Source organism: Macrobrachium nipponense, chromosome 8 (assembly GCF_015104395.2).
Source record: "Macrobrachium nipponense isolate FS-2020 chromosome 8, ASM1510439v2, whole genome shotgun sequence".
Lineage (NCBI taxonomy): Eukaryota > Metazoa > Arthropoda > Malacostraca > Decapoda > Palaemonidae > Macrobrachium > Macrobrachium nipponense.
Genome location: NC_087203.1, coordinates 109,536,457 through 109,549,714, shown reverse-complemented (window position 1 = coordinate 109,549,714; position 13,258 = coordinate 109,536,457). Strand labels below are relative to the sequence as shown.

The 13,258-nt window shown below is 37.4% G+C and overlaps 1 protein-coding gene across 2 annotated transcripts in view; it reads right to left on the bottom strand.

The window, feature by feature from the left end:
- LOC135222958 (homeobox protein php-3-like) overlaps positions 1-11,348 on the bottom strand; it is a 657,411-nt gene extending 646,063 nt beyond the window's left edge. For both annotated transcript variants that reach the window (XM_064261424.1, XM_064261425.1), the window contains exon 1: positions 11,149-11,348. The gene's annotated coding sequence lies outside the window, so the exon portion shown is untranslated. The remainder of the gene's footprint in view (positions 1-11,148) is intronic.
- Between the last annotated feature and the right edge of the window lie 1,910 nt (positions 11,349-13,258).

Genomic DNA, 13,258 nt, shown 5'->3' with positions numbered 1-13,258 from the left:
CCCTAACTCTGTGGTAAGGCGAGGGCTACTGCATCAGGAGCGGGTGCAGCTAAAGAAGCGAGCTCACATTGGGTTCAGAGTATGTCAGCTAAAATGTTGGGTCCATGACTGGGAGAAAAGGTAGAGAATTGGCTGACTTGATGAGGAGAAAGAAAGTATATGTTGTGTGTGTGTCAAAAAGGAAACGCGGTGGAAAGGAAATAAAGCTAAAGAGTTGGGAGATGGATATAAGCTATATTATAGTGGAGCAAATAAACAAGGTAGAAATGGAGTTGGCATAGTACTGTCTAGTGAACTAAAGAACTCGGTAATAGAAGTGTATGAAAGAATGACCGTATCATCAGATTGAAGATATGTTATGGAGGAGAGATTCTGAATATTATAAGCGCATATGCACCACAAGTTGGTTGCACAGAAAGAAGAGAAGGGAAATTTCTGGAGAGACATGGATGGAATAATGCAAGAACTGGAAGAGCATGAGAGGGTGATAGTTGGGGCAGATTTGAATGGCCATGTCGGAAGTGAAAATGAGGCGATTGGGCGGGTGCATGGGGGCCACCTGGAATTGGGGAGAGAAACCCAGAAGGAGAGAGTGTAGTGGACTTTGCTGTGTCATTCGACATGGCAATAGTAAACACATTTTTTGAGAAGAAAAGGGAACACCTAATAACATATAGGAGTGGGGGAAGATTCTCCCAGATAGACTATTTCTTGTATAAAAGGATAAATCTGGTGGAGGTCAGAAGAATGGCAAAGTTATTCCAGGCGACCATGTAGCCCCCCAACACAGGCTGCTATGTTATGGACTTGAAGTTGAAAAGGGAAAGAAAAACCAAAAGCTAAAGGGATAAGGAAAATTAAATGGTACGAATTACAGAAGGAAGGGGATAAGAAGAGAGAGTTTAAGAGGAGGGTTTTGGAGGATATTGATATAGGGATGGAAGATGTTCAAGAATGGTGGGGCACGAAATGCAGCAGTAATAAGAAGGCATGGAAAGGAGCTGCTAAGAGAGATCTGGTATCATATGGGAAGAAAAGGATAGTTTGGTGGTGGGATGAAGACATTGAGAAAGTAGTAAAGGATAAGAAGGAGGCAAGAAAAGATGGGAAGAGGTCACAGTCAGTGGGAAGACAGAAATAGGTACAGAGAGAAAAACAAGGTGGTGAAAAAGGTGGTAGCCCAAGCTAAAGCAAAGTCGTATGATGATGTGTATAATGAGCTGGGGACAAAGGAAGATTAAAGAAGATGATGAAGCTATCAAAGGCTAGAAATAAGAGCACCAAAGATATAACACACATCAAACAAATAAAGAATCAAGAGGGTGTAGTGCTTAGAAAAGGAGGAAGACATTGTGAAGAGTGGAAAGAATATTTCGAACAGTTGTTAAATGAAGAAAATAATAGACTAATAAGAGAGGATGGGCAAGTGAACATTGGCATGGTAATGAGGTTTTCTAGGCAAGAGGTACTAAATGCATCTGAAGAAGATGAAGAATGGGAAAGGCAACCGGACCAGACATGATCCCGGTGGAGGCATGGAAAGCATTAGGAGAACGAAGGAGTGGATATACTGTACGATCTTATGATAAAGATCCTTGAACAGGAAAAGATACCAAATGAGTGGGCGTGGGAGTATATTGATCCCAATTTTTAAAGGGAAACAAGGCGATGGTCCAAGAGTGTGGTAATTATAGGGGCATTAAATTGATGTCCCACACTTTGAAGATACTGGAAAGGATGATAGATGCTAGACTGAGAGAAGAAGTACAAATAGGTAAAGAGCAGATGGGATTTATGAAGGGAAGGGGAACAACAGATGGTATATTTTGTCTGAGGCAAATAATGGAGAAATTCGGGGAAAGACAAAGGACCTACATATGGTATTCATTGACCTTGAAAAGGCTTATGACAGAGTCCCGAGACAAGAGGTATGGAGGAGCCTGAGGGAGAAGATGGTGCCAGAGAAGTATGTGCGATTGATACAAGAGATGTACCGGAATGTATTTACCAGAGTAGGAGCAGTGTTGGGGAGACAGAAGGTTTGAGGTGAGAGTAGGATTACACCAGGGGTCGGCTCTGAGCCCATTTATCTTTAACATAGTGATGGATGTTATAATAGAGGAAGTAAGGGAGACAGTACCATGGAACATATTGTATGCGGATGATATTATTCTGTGTGCAGAGAGCAGGGAAGAGCTGGAAGTGAAATTGGAAAGATGGAGACAAGACTGGAGGACAGAGGAATGAGAATAAGTAGATCCAACGACAGAATATATGTGTACCACCACTGAGGGGGATGATAGAGAAAGTATCAGCTTGGTGGAGAGCAAATAAGGAGAGTGATAAGTTTAAGTATTTGGGACTTTGTTAACGCTGGAGGAAGTATGGAAGAAGAAGTAAAAACATAGCGGGTACAGGCAGGCTGGAACAACTGGAGAGCGGCCTCGGGAGTTCTTTGTGACAAAGAGTGCCGCTTAGGTTAAAAGGAAAATTTCACAAGACGGTGGTAAGAACAGCAATGCTGTATGGTACGGAAACAGCAAGCATGAGAAAAGCAGAGCAGAAGAAGATGGAGTGGCAGAAATGAGAATGCTTAGGTGGAGTCTGGGGTAACAAGAGTGGATAGGATCAGAAATGACTACATAAGGTGGGTCAACTAAGGTGGTGGAAGTATCAAAGAAAGTGCAGGAGGGGAGGCTGAGATGGTATGGACACCTGTTGAGGAGAGATGAGACCACGCTGGGAGACATACTATGGGAGTGGAGGTGCAAGGAAGAGAAAGAAGAGAGGGAGACCAAGAAAGAGATGGAAGGACTGTGTGAGAGGAGATTTACATGAGAAGGGAATTGATGAGGCAGAAGCGCAAGATAGAAAATAGATGGAAACGGCTCATCCGAAAACGGCGACCCCATATAAAAAATGGGAAAAAAGCTGGGAAGAAGAAGACTGTTTTCTGGAAGAATCACTTGTTTACTGCGGGTATCCTTCAAGGTGTGGCTAGCCTCTGGCGGCCCTCCTCCTTTCTGGGAGTGAAAATCGCCCTTATGGCTAATCTGGAAGTGTCCAGTTTGTATAGTAAAGCCTTCTTTTGACTATGTTGTCTTTGTAAAATCAGTTTGCCTCAGTAAAGGGTCCGAACAGGACCGAAAGTACTTGGCTATCTCGCTTTTTCATTTTTTCCTTCGTGGCAAAAAACCTTTATTTATATATATATATATATATATATATATATATATATATATATATATATATATATATATACTTATTGTCACAAAAATACTACGACGAGACAAATTCTTTTTAGCTGGTACAATTATATAAAGATTGGTCCTCAGTGCTTGTTAAATTAAAACTGATTTAATGTGAAAATCACATTTTACATTTTATTTTTGGCAGTTAAATTTGTTGGTGAAATGAAAGCCCATATACCTTTTTTTAATGGCCTGCTGATCATTTTAAATACGTTCAGTATATAGTTAAAATGATACCATTCAGGATTTTGAAATTGTTTAGCATATACCTTTGTGATTACTGAATGTTTTGAAGTTTGGCACCCCAAACTTATGCAGATATACATAAATCAATATTAAAATCAAAGTCAGCAACACATCTACGACATATGGTTATAAAGATAAGGTTAACATCAAATCCGCAGCCATATCTACAGTCATTTGAATATGCAAATATAGTAATCACATATTAAAGGGTTTCCTCCAAATGTTTCACTCGGTGTAGCAGATGATGAATACTATTTTGGAAAGGTTGTAAATCAACATAAAAAAGATAACGCATTTGGGAAGCAACGGAGTATTTTATACATAATATATCATGAAAGTGACTGCTTAGGAAAAATAAAAAAAGGGACTTGGCAATATATTACTGTAAGGTACCAATGGTCATCATTAACATCTGTTACAAAAATTCGACAGACATTCACGTTACATCTGCTAAAGAGAGCAAAAACAACCATTGTGTGAAACTTGTATTTATTGAATTGAATTGAAAATAGAATTTAGGCCAAAGGCCAACCACCGGGACCTATTACGCCATTCAGAGCTGAAACGGAAACTGACAGCAAAAAGTTTGAAAGGTGTAACAGGAGGAAAACCTCAAACCAGTTGCGCTATGAATCAAATATTAGGAGAGGGTGGAAAGTAAGATGGAAGAAAGAGAATATGAAAGGAAGCACAGTATAAAGAACAAAAGTGGTTGCATGCAGCTATGGTTTCTTCTTCTTGTATACACCTTTCTACAGATGAACAATTTACGCAATATTGCTCTTAGGTTGAGATAGCTCCGGCATTATGTTCAGGATTTTCAGTCTGGTGACCTTTTCATATATATACATCCTATAGTCCGAGGTCCTTCCAATACTCAAGAGTATTTGAAGGACCTTGCTATTGCCCTCGATCTCGTCCACGGTCCTTTAAATACTCCTACGAAGTCTTAGCTAATCCTTTGCACTGTTTCAAACTGGGTATTTTCAGAAATCGATTTCTCGCAGTATTTAAAAAGGCGATGCCCAGTTCCCAGTCTGATCTCTTGACCAGATCCAAAAGGGCTGGCTCTTTTAGAATAGAATATATAATTTAGATGGAAGAGAGAATACGAACGGAGGTGCAACAAAAAGAACGAAAGGGGTTACAGCTACGGGCAAAGAACCTCAAGTCATGCCTACAGTGCACCGTGCGTGATGTGCACTGACGGCACTACCCCCATACGAGAGGCTCTTTTAGAACTAAATATTTGTGGATGTTATCTAGGGGAGACTGGGAGAAATCTAGATTTGAATAGGAACACGTAAAAGCAGAAAACCTACGAGACAGAAATGAAGTGTCTGCTGTACTGTTGGGATAAAAATTCATAGAAGGAATTTCGTAGAGAACAAATTACCATGCAAAAGTAATGACGTAACAATCGAGTGGGCACTTAAAAACTCACTACCCATAATAGCAGGACAATAGGAGGGAACAAACTAAAACTCACTACCCACAATAGATGGAAACAAACCAAAACACTACCCACAATAGATGGAAACAAACCAAAACACACTACCCACAATAGCAGGAAACAAACCAAAACACTGTCCACAATAGAAGGAAACAAACCAAAACTCACTACCCACAATAAAAGGAAACAAACAAAAACTCACTACCCACAATAGAAGGAAACAAACCAAAACTCACTACCCACAATAGCAAGAAACAAATCATTCAGCAGCCTTAAACTTCATCCAGAAAGTAGTTCTGAAAGAGTCGGGCCTATTGGATCTGGTCAAAAATGTCAAAGCGGGCATAAAATTTTAAGGACTGCGTGAGGAGGATATCTGAAAATCCCCAGATTGAGACAATGCAGAGGAATAACGAGGACCCCGTAGAGGAATAAAATGGTGGACGAGATCAAGGGCTAGAAACTCATACCGCAGACACTGAAGACGAGAGCTGGAGCTCTCATAAGCCAAGAGCAGTACTACGTATACTGTTCATCTGTATAAATGTGTATAACAAGAAGAAAATTGAAGCACCAGTTTAACTTAATAGGTCCTTTTCTCCTGTTAATAATATAAGTAGTAACTATGTATTTAACTTCAAAGTAAAACAGGCCAAGGTACCACTGACATGAGTAGTAAAGCAACGAAATATAGATAAAGAAAGATGAAATGTAAAATAAATAAAATAACCGCGACAAACAAATAAATGGCGCAAGAAAGGACAAACATAAATTAGTTTCTTTGAAAACTCGTTGAATAACTCCAAAATGTAAATGCTAAACCATTTTACATTTTCTTAATTGGGTTTCATACCCTTAGTATACGGAAGCATGAACACGTGTAAGAATATTCTACCTTTGGCATCATGTCATTAATTCATTAGAAAACTACACTATAGGGTCCTCCCCTTATATACCACTCTTTGAATACGAATGGTTATAATATAAACCAATAAATGAAAGCCACAAGTGAAACACTTGAAGAGCAGATATTCAAACGAGCATCGTTTTAATAACTATAATTTGAATGTAAATCTGTCACTGCCTGTGAAGACCTTTGACTGGCAAGTGTAACTGGGATCTTCATTAGCTTACTGCTAACCAGCAAGTGAAAACTCGCTGCATAAAATATATAGCCAATCACGGCAAATGAAAAACGCTCTGGTAATTCCATCATTCTTTCTTATAGCAAAATAAAAATTCCAGAACACAATTTAGGAAGGAGTAGACACAAAAAATCACTTAAAGGAACACTTAACAATACCTTTAGAAAATCATTAGGATTAATCACATGATAGAAAACACTTTAAAAAGTAAACTAATATGCCAAGGAAGTGGTACATCTGTCTCCTAGCATATAAGGTATCTTATAAACATGCCCACACACCACACACATATATATATATGATTATTATATATATATATATATATATATATATATATATATATATATATATATACATATATATATATATATATATATATGTATATATATATATATATATAATAATAAGCGAATACCACAAGAAAATGGTATTCGCTTATTTAATGAAGCGACGTGCATCTGTGATTCTGTAAGCATAACATATATATATATATATATATATATATATATTATATATATCTATATAATTATATATATATGTGTGTGTGTGTGTGTGTGTGTGTGTACATACATGCATGCATACATATATATATAAATATATATAAATATATATCTATATATATTATATTATTAATATACATACAATGTGTGAATGTGTGTGCGTGTTCGCGTCAGGCAATTCTCGCTAACCGTGCGGGGAAAAAAGGGCCCAGTTCAAGCGTATGGTCCATGCTCCATATGATTATGTAATCATCTTTGTACCTGGTAGTTAATTGACTGGAAGATAAACATACGTATGAACTCAAATTGGTTCCCGTCTCCCTCTGGGGTGCAATGGGTTAAGCTATAACTTTCTCTTGTAACGAGAGTTGGTTATTTCAGATTTCCGGGTTTTGGGTTTTCTGCGGAAAGTTTTTCCAAAAATATTAGAACTAGTGAAAGTAAAATAAAAATTTTCTTAAATATACACGAGCACATTACTTTATACATACTATATAGATAGCACATGCATACGCATGTACGTGTACGTATGCATATATATATATATATATATATATATATATATATATATATATACATATATATATATATATATATATATATATATATATATATATATATATACATATATATATGTATATATATATATATATATATATATATATCTATATATATATATATATACATATATAAAAATTCGCCATAGCCATTTTTTTATACAGGGTAGCATCAAAATGATAGAGCTTCCTATAGTTCTCAATTATGTCTATGAATGAAGCTGATAGATTTATGCCTTTCCCTGACCCCAGCAAGCTAATAAATATAAATATATATATATATATATATATATATATATATATATATATATATATATATAATATTTACCAAAAGAGAAATGAAAAATTGGGTGTAAACCCTGACCGGTTTATCGGAGTCATTTTCAGAAAACTAATACAATACATGGTGGCAGAAATTTATATATGCAAGCTAAAGAGAAGGTACAAGCTCATTCCTACAACCACTGGCAGCTTAAGTTATGTTTTAACTGAGTATGTTAAATATGACGTCTACCCATTCAACTCGATAACCTTGCAGAAATTCAGACTATACAATAAAAGCCTGGAGAGTGGAGAAATACAGGCAGTAACACACAAACCGCCTGTGTACCGAGTATGTATACGTCAAAAGCAAATCCATTCGCAGATGCCGTAATAATGCACTGAATGAAGCGAGCAGCTGTTAAACACCGAAACCTTGGCACAAAGCTGACCAATTTCCCTGGGTGCACATTTTATGGCTTTATTAGCCCTCCGTATCTCGCATCCGATCTCGTATTCAACACGAGGTCGGTAACCGAATCAATCCGCGGCGTTCCTTAAGGACTATTTTGCCACCTCTCTCTCTTCAAACCTCGGCCTTGGATGCACGGAGCCTCTTTGACGCGGAGGCAAATTTCGTTTTTCCTCTTATCTCACCTTAACTATCGGTAATTATTTTACAGCTTTTTTCCCGGAAACTAATGTTTTTTTTTTTTCTTTATTCCCGAAGACATGAATCGCCACTTTGGGATAAAATCTCGCTGTACCGTACGTACCATGTGGGTCTGCTGTGACGTAAGTTGCATGATATACAATCATATTTCTGTGCTCAATTCTATGTATTGATGTTCCATTTCATTCCATAACTTCTAAAAAAAAGAATTACAGTTTTGAAATCTTCAATAACTTATGAGTGCCGATTTATTTTATAGGTTACATACGTTGCAACAACCAGGAACAACTCGCTTATTTGTAAATAGTGTTCGTATCGATACTCTTCTAAAATGATCTAGTGATTATTGGCTGTTATTGCGGACGTTCCTTTTTTTATAATTTCCATTCGGTTCATACTAAAGCTTTTATCGATTGAGATATATCGCATTAACTTGTGTATGTATGTATATGGAATATAGGGTATGTATATATATATATTATATATATATATATATATATATATATTATATATATATATATATATATATATATATATATATATATATATATAATTCTATAACACCGAAAACTGACCCTTGACAGTCAAGCATATCTAAATCACCTCATTAGATGAACCGTAAAAAAAAAATCGCCTGGGAACTACGAAACACCTGACACAGGTATGTATGTATATAGCACCTTATCCCAAATCATTCTTCGACGTCATCTCCTGAGGAAAATGTATTATAGCCACCTCCGGTAAGATATAATTTGTACAAATTGCTCTGTGTTGTTTCCGTTAAAATGTGTTTTTTTTACTGATGAAAGGATAAATATATAGCCGTGCAATAACGTCAGATAATTTGATAGCACATGACGCCGATCAATCAAGAGTGATATCACAAAGAGAAGAGTGATTGATATGATTTGATCGTTGAGTAAACGTGTGTGGTACGAATAGCTTCTTTAGCAAGGTCAACGGACTTGCTTCGCTTACAAACATATATATCCAATAATAGCTCTAAAACACAAAAACACATGAAAGCTTACAAATATCATGTCCGTATTTTCTTATCGATTAATTTTCTAGTTAAAAGTAATAACAGCCTAGCTACAAAAGTTTGAAATCATATCATTGCTACAAAGTCATTTTACAAGTTTAACTATTTATAAATAGCTTTATATATAAAAGAACAACGATTAGGTGGGGTCCATGACGTAGCTTTTGTTATATATATATATATATATATATATATATATATATATATATATATATATATATATATATAATGTGTATGTGTGAATTTTTATCATTTTATCACATCACCTAAATTCATATAACATGCATTAAACTATAAATATCCTTTAATATAAAATTCGCTCTACCTCGGAATCAATGTATTTTCATATATGTTAACCGAAAGGTAATTTTTTAGCTGATAATAATTTCGTCCTCTCGTGGATTCGAAGCAGCGGACAGAGGAGAAATCAGGACCTCAGTGAAGTTCCCGACTTGGCCAACAAAAGAATTAAAGGTAAGATGCTCTCAGCACAAATATGCCATATCAATGATCCACAATGGCACAGTGGACATTGGCTAAAGACGGGTCATGCTATTAACTGGGATAATCTGCAGGGTCAAAGATCGCCGCAAAAGGATCCTGGATTATACCTCAATCCTCTTTCATTATCTCTTGCTTAAAGAACACGCCGCCCAGATTAACAAACTGTGACCCCGGACCCTCTTTCTGTTTTTATATATAAAGGTCTGTCAACTTCTATTATATTCAGTGTCAACTTGCCTTTCTACCGTGGATTTAAGGATATATATGTTATATATATATATATATATATGTATATATACATATATAATATATATATATATATATATATATATACTTGACTTACTATCTACTTTCACCAAAATATCGGTTAAGAATATTCGGTGCTACTTTGGCTTGTTATCTAGGTGCCACCTACTCCGAGGTACTATAGTAGATTCACATCAGCCGTGCATCTGATGTCTAGGCCGGTCCCTTACGACACTCCCTACTGGCTGTTGATAAGCCAATCACAGGGCCGTTAACTCTCAGTCACTCGAGAGTTCATATAGGCAGGTTGTATGTTCCATCTCTCCTGAAGGATACTTTTGAAAGACGTATCCCTCAGGTAGGATGGAACATACATCCTGCTTATGTGAACTCTCGAGAGAGAGACTGAGTTTCCAGCCCTGTGATTGGTTTATCAACAGCCAATTAGGAGCGTCGTAAAGGACTGGGCTAGACATCAGAAGCACGGCTGATGTGAATCTACTATAGTACTATGCATGGCGGAAGCTCCTTGGGACGCCATGTTTAGTACTAGCCCTTCAAGGATCAAAGTATTCTATAAATACTCCCATTTTGATATTGTGTGGGCAATAAATTATATTAATAAACGATATCTACGCGCGGCCGTCTACTACTTGACATTTACCATATGGTATTTAGTACTATAAAAAAAATATCACCTCGGAGCAAGTGACGCGTATATATTCTTAACCGATATTTTGATGTCATAACTTCAGTAAGTATGGCTAAGTTCGACTCGATTTACAATTCAATTTTGATTTCCGAGTTCCTTAAATTAACACTTAACTATATCTGTATAACATCATATAAAAACATTCCCTTATGACATCGATAAAAGCCAGGTTTTATTAAGAACATTCTTCGTGTGTTCTCCCGCCGAAATTGAAAGGCCCAAGGAAAAAAAGGATGCAGTCTCGCCACCCCCTCCCCCTTCCCTCCCCAACCATGCACTATTACATAGGCGTTAATTAAAACACTTATACGAATCGGAATTAACTACGAAAAACAACAATAATTGAAACCAATAGTACTAATTAACATCCGATACATTCGGTCCTCCACCTCAAATTATCGCCTAGTCAGTTATTTACCCTGATATCTGTTCTTAGTGTCATTGTCTCTACAATTACAGTTAAAATAATTATCATCAATATCATATCATTCAGTTGCTTTCAAGACAAATATCCAAACCATTTAAAAGCATTAGTCTACTCTTTGAGTGCACTCCTACCTTCGGGTCGAAAGGGAGGTGGGGACGGTCATCTCGTTAGCCACCTTTTTTCGTAACGTTTTCCCTATACTTCTCCCTTTCCAGTAATTTCTATTGCATTTATAATTCCTTAATTCGCATTTTGCACTTAGAGAAGGGGCACTTGAAACTAACACTCGAGACGTAATCGGGAGGATCCATGACGCAGGACACCTTTCCTCTGTCACTGGTGGATGGGTACTGGGGACAGGGGAGGAGGTGTGTCCTAGGTGATGAGGGTGGTAGCCCGGAGAAGTATCCTCGGTACCCGGGTACCCCCCACCCCCACCAACCCGACTCCTCCACCACCCACCCGTCAGACTTGGTGTTCATCTAAATCCGAAGTCTCTCTCTCTCTCTCTCTCTCTCTCTCTCTCTCTCTCTCTCTCTCTCTCTCTCTCTCATGCGCTAATTAGGTATGGAAGTCATTTCGCCCTAAAGCCATGATATATGTGAATACAGTTTGTACAATCATAATCGACAAAAAGGACCCCATATACGAAAAAGGAATAGACTTCTATTTAAAATTGACTCAGTTACAGCTTCCTAGTCTCATTCTCCTGATGAATATATACGTGCTCATTTTGTCTTTGGAATTTGCCTTAACTACAAGCTTAGGGGGTAGCGTGACTTTGAGAAAGATGATTAATGAAATTATAGTTAACCATAAGAACCTCATTGTCTAGAACACACACTAGGCCTAGGCTACCTTGTTCGACGAGTATGCAATCCAAGCTAATAGTTGTAGAGGAAACTCGGTTTAGGTCACATCTTTGGCTTTAATTCTCATAACTCTGAAACTAAACAGTTTTTTATTTATTTGGTTATAACTGATCCGTATTAATTGATATATAAAAATGCAAAGAATGGAGCAGCGTTTCTTTGTAGTAGCTGATCGAACGGTTGGTTCATTAGACTAAACTAAATGACACAAGCAGAATAACTCTTGACTCTCATTCTTTTTCATTCCTGGTTCATACACACCGACATTATCTGTTTTCCTCCTGTAACGTTCACCAGGACTAACACATATGTATTCTTTCGAATTAACATATTTGTACACTCACTCGTTCCCGTGGTCTTATTGAATTGAACTGAATATAGAATTTAAGCCAAAGGCCAAGCACTGGGACCTATTAAGTCATTCAGCGCTGAAAAGTAAATTAACAGTAAAAGGTTTGAAAGGTATAACAGGAAGAAAACCTCGCAGTTGCACCATGAATCAATTGTTAGGAGAGGGTAGAAAGTAAGATGGAAGAAAGAGAATACAAAAGGCGGTACAGTAAAAGAAACGAAAGTGGTTGCAGCTAAGTGCCGAAGGCACGCTGCAAAGAACCTTAAGTAATACCTACAGTGCACTGCATGAGGTGTACTGACGGCACTACCTCCCCTACGGAGCCCCCATGATCTTATTACTGGTGCAATGAATCATTGTCCTTCCAATCCCTGAACACAATGCCCTATATCACCTTTACGTTCGTAAATGTCAAAGACATCGGCTTTTTAACCTTTAACAAATCAACTATCACATATCTCGTCTCTCCTGTAACATATCCGCGCACATTACATGCCCCAAAACCATTATTTTAACTTTTCGACACCAACACCCCTCTCCTTTTTTTACATATCAGCCTAGGCATAAAATTTATAATCCAACTCTATTTGACAAACAACAAAAAAGAAAAGCGCAAGGCTGGCTATTACACCATCCCAACACACTTGCTCCTAACTTCACCTTATGGAGCCATCCCCGCTGTGAGGAAAAATTATACTTATATACCTATTAGAAAGCCCTCGCACGCATATAATCCAGAACCTTACCGACAGTTTGATTTATCGAGCAGAACCATATATATAACAAGCAGCCGATTACGTTAACAAGACTTCACGTGTTTGCCGCCGATAATTGCCTCGGTTTGAGAAGGTGATCTAACCCATGGTGATCGTTGCCTGTCTGACTGGGCTTATCACCGCTGAATCACTCTTGGCCGATGGTGCCACCTGCTGTACGTACAATTGTACTGCGGGCTTAGATATGATATAAAAACGTCTCTATTTCTGTACATTTGACGCGAAGCGGTACAATTTCTCT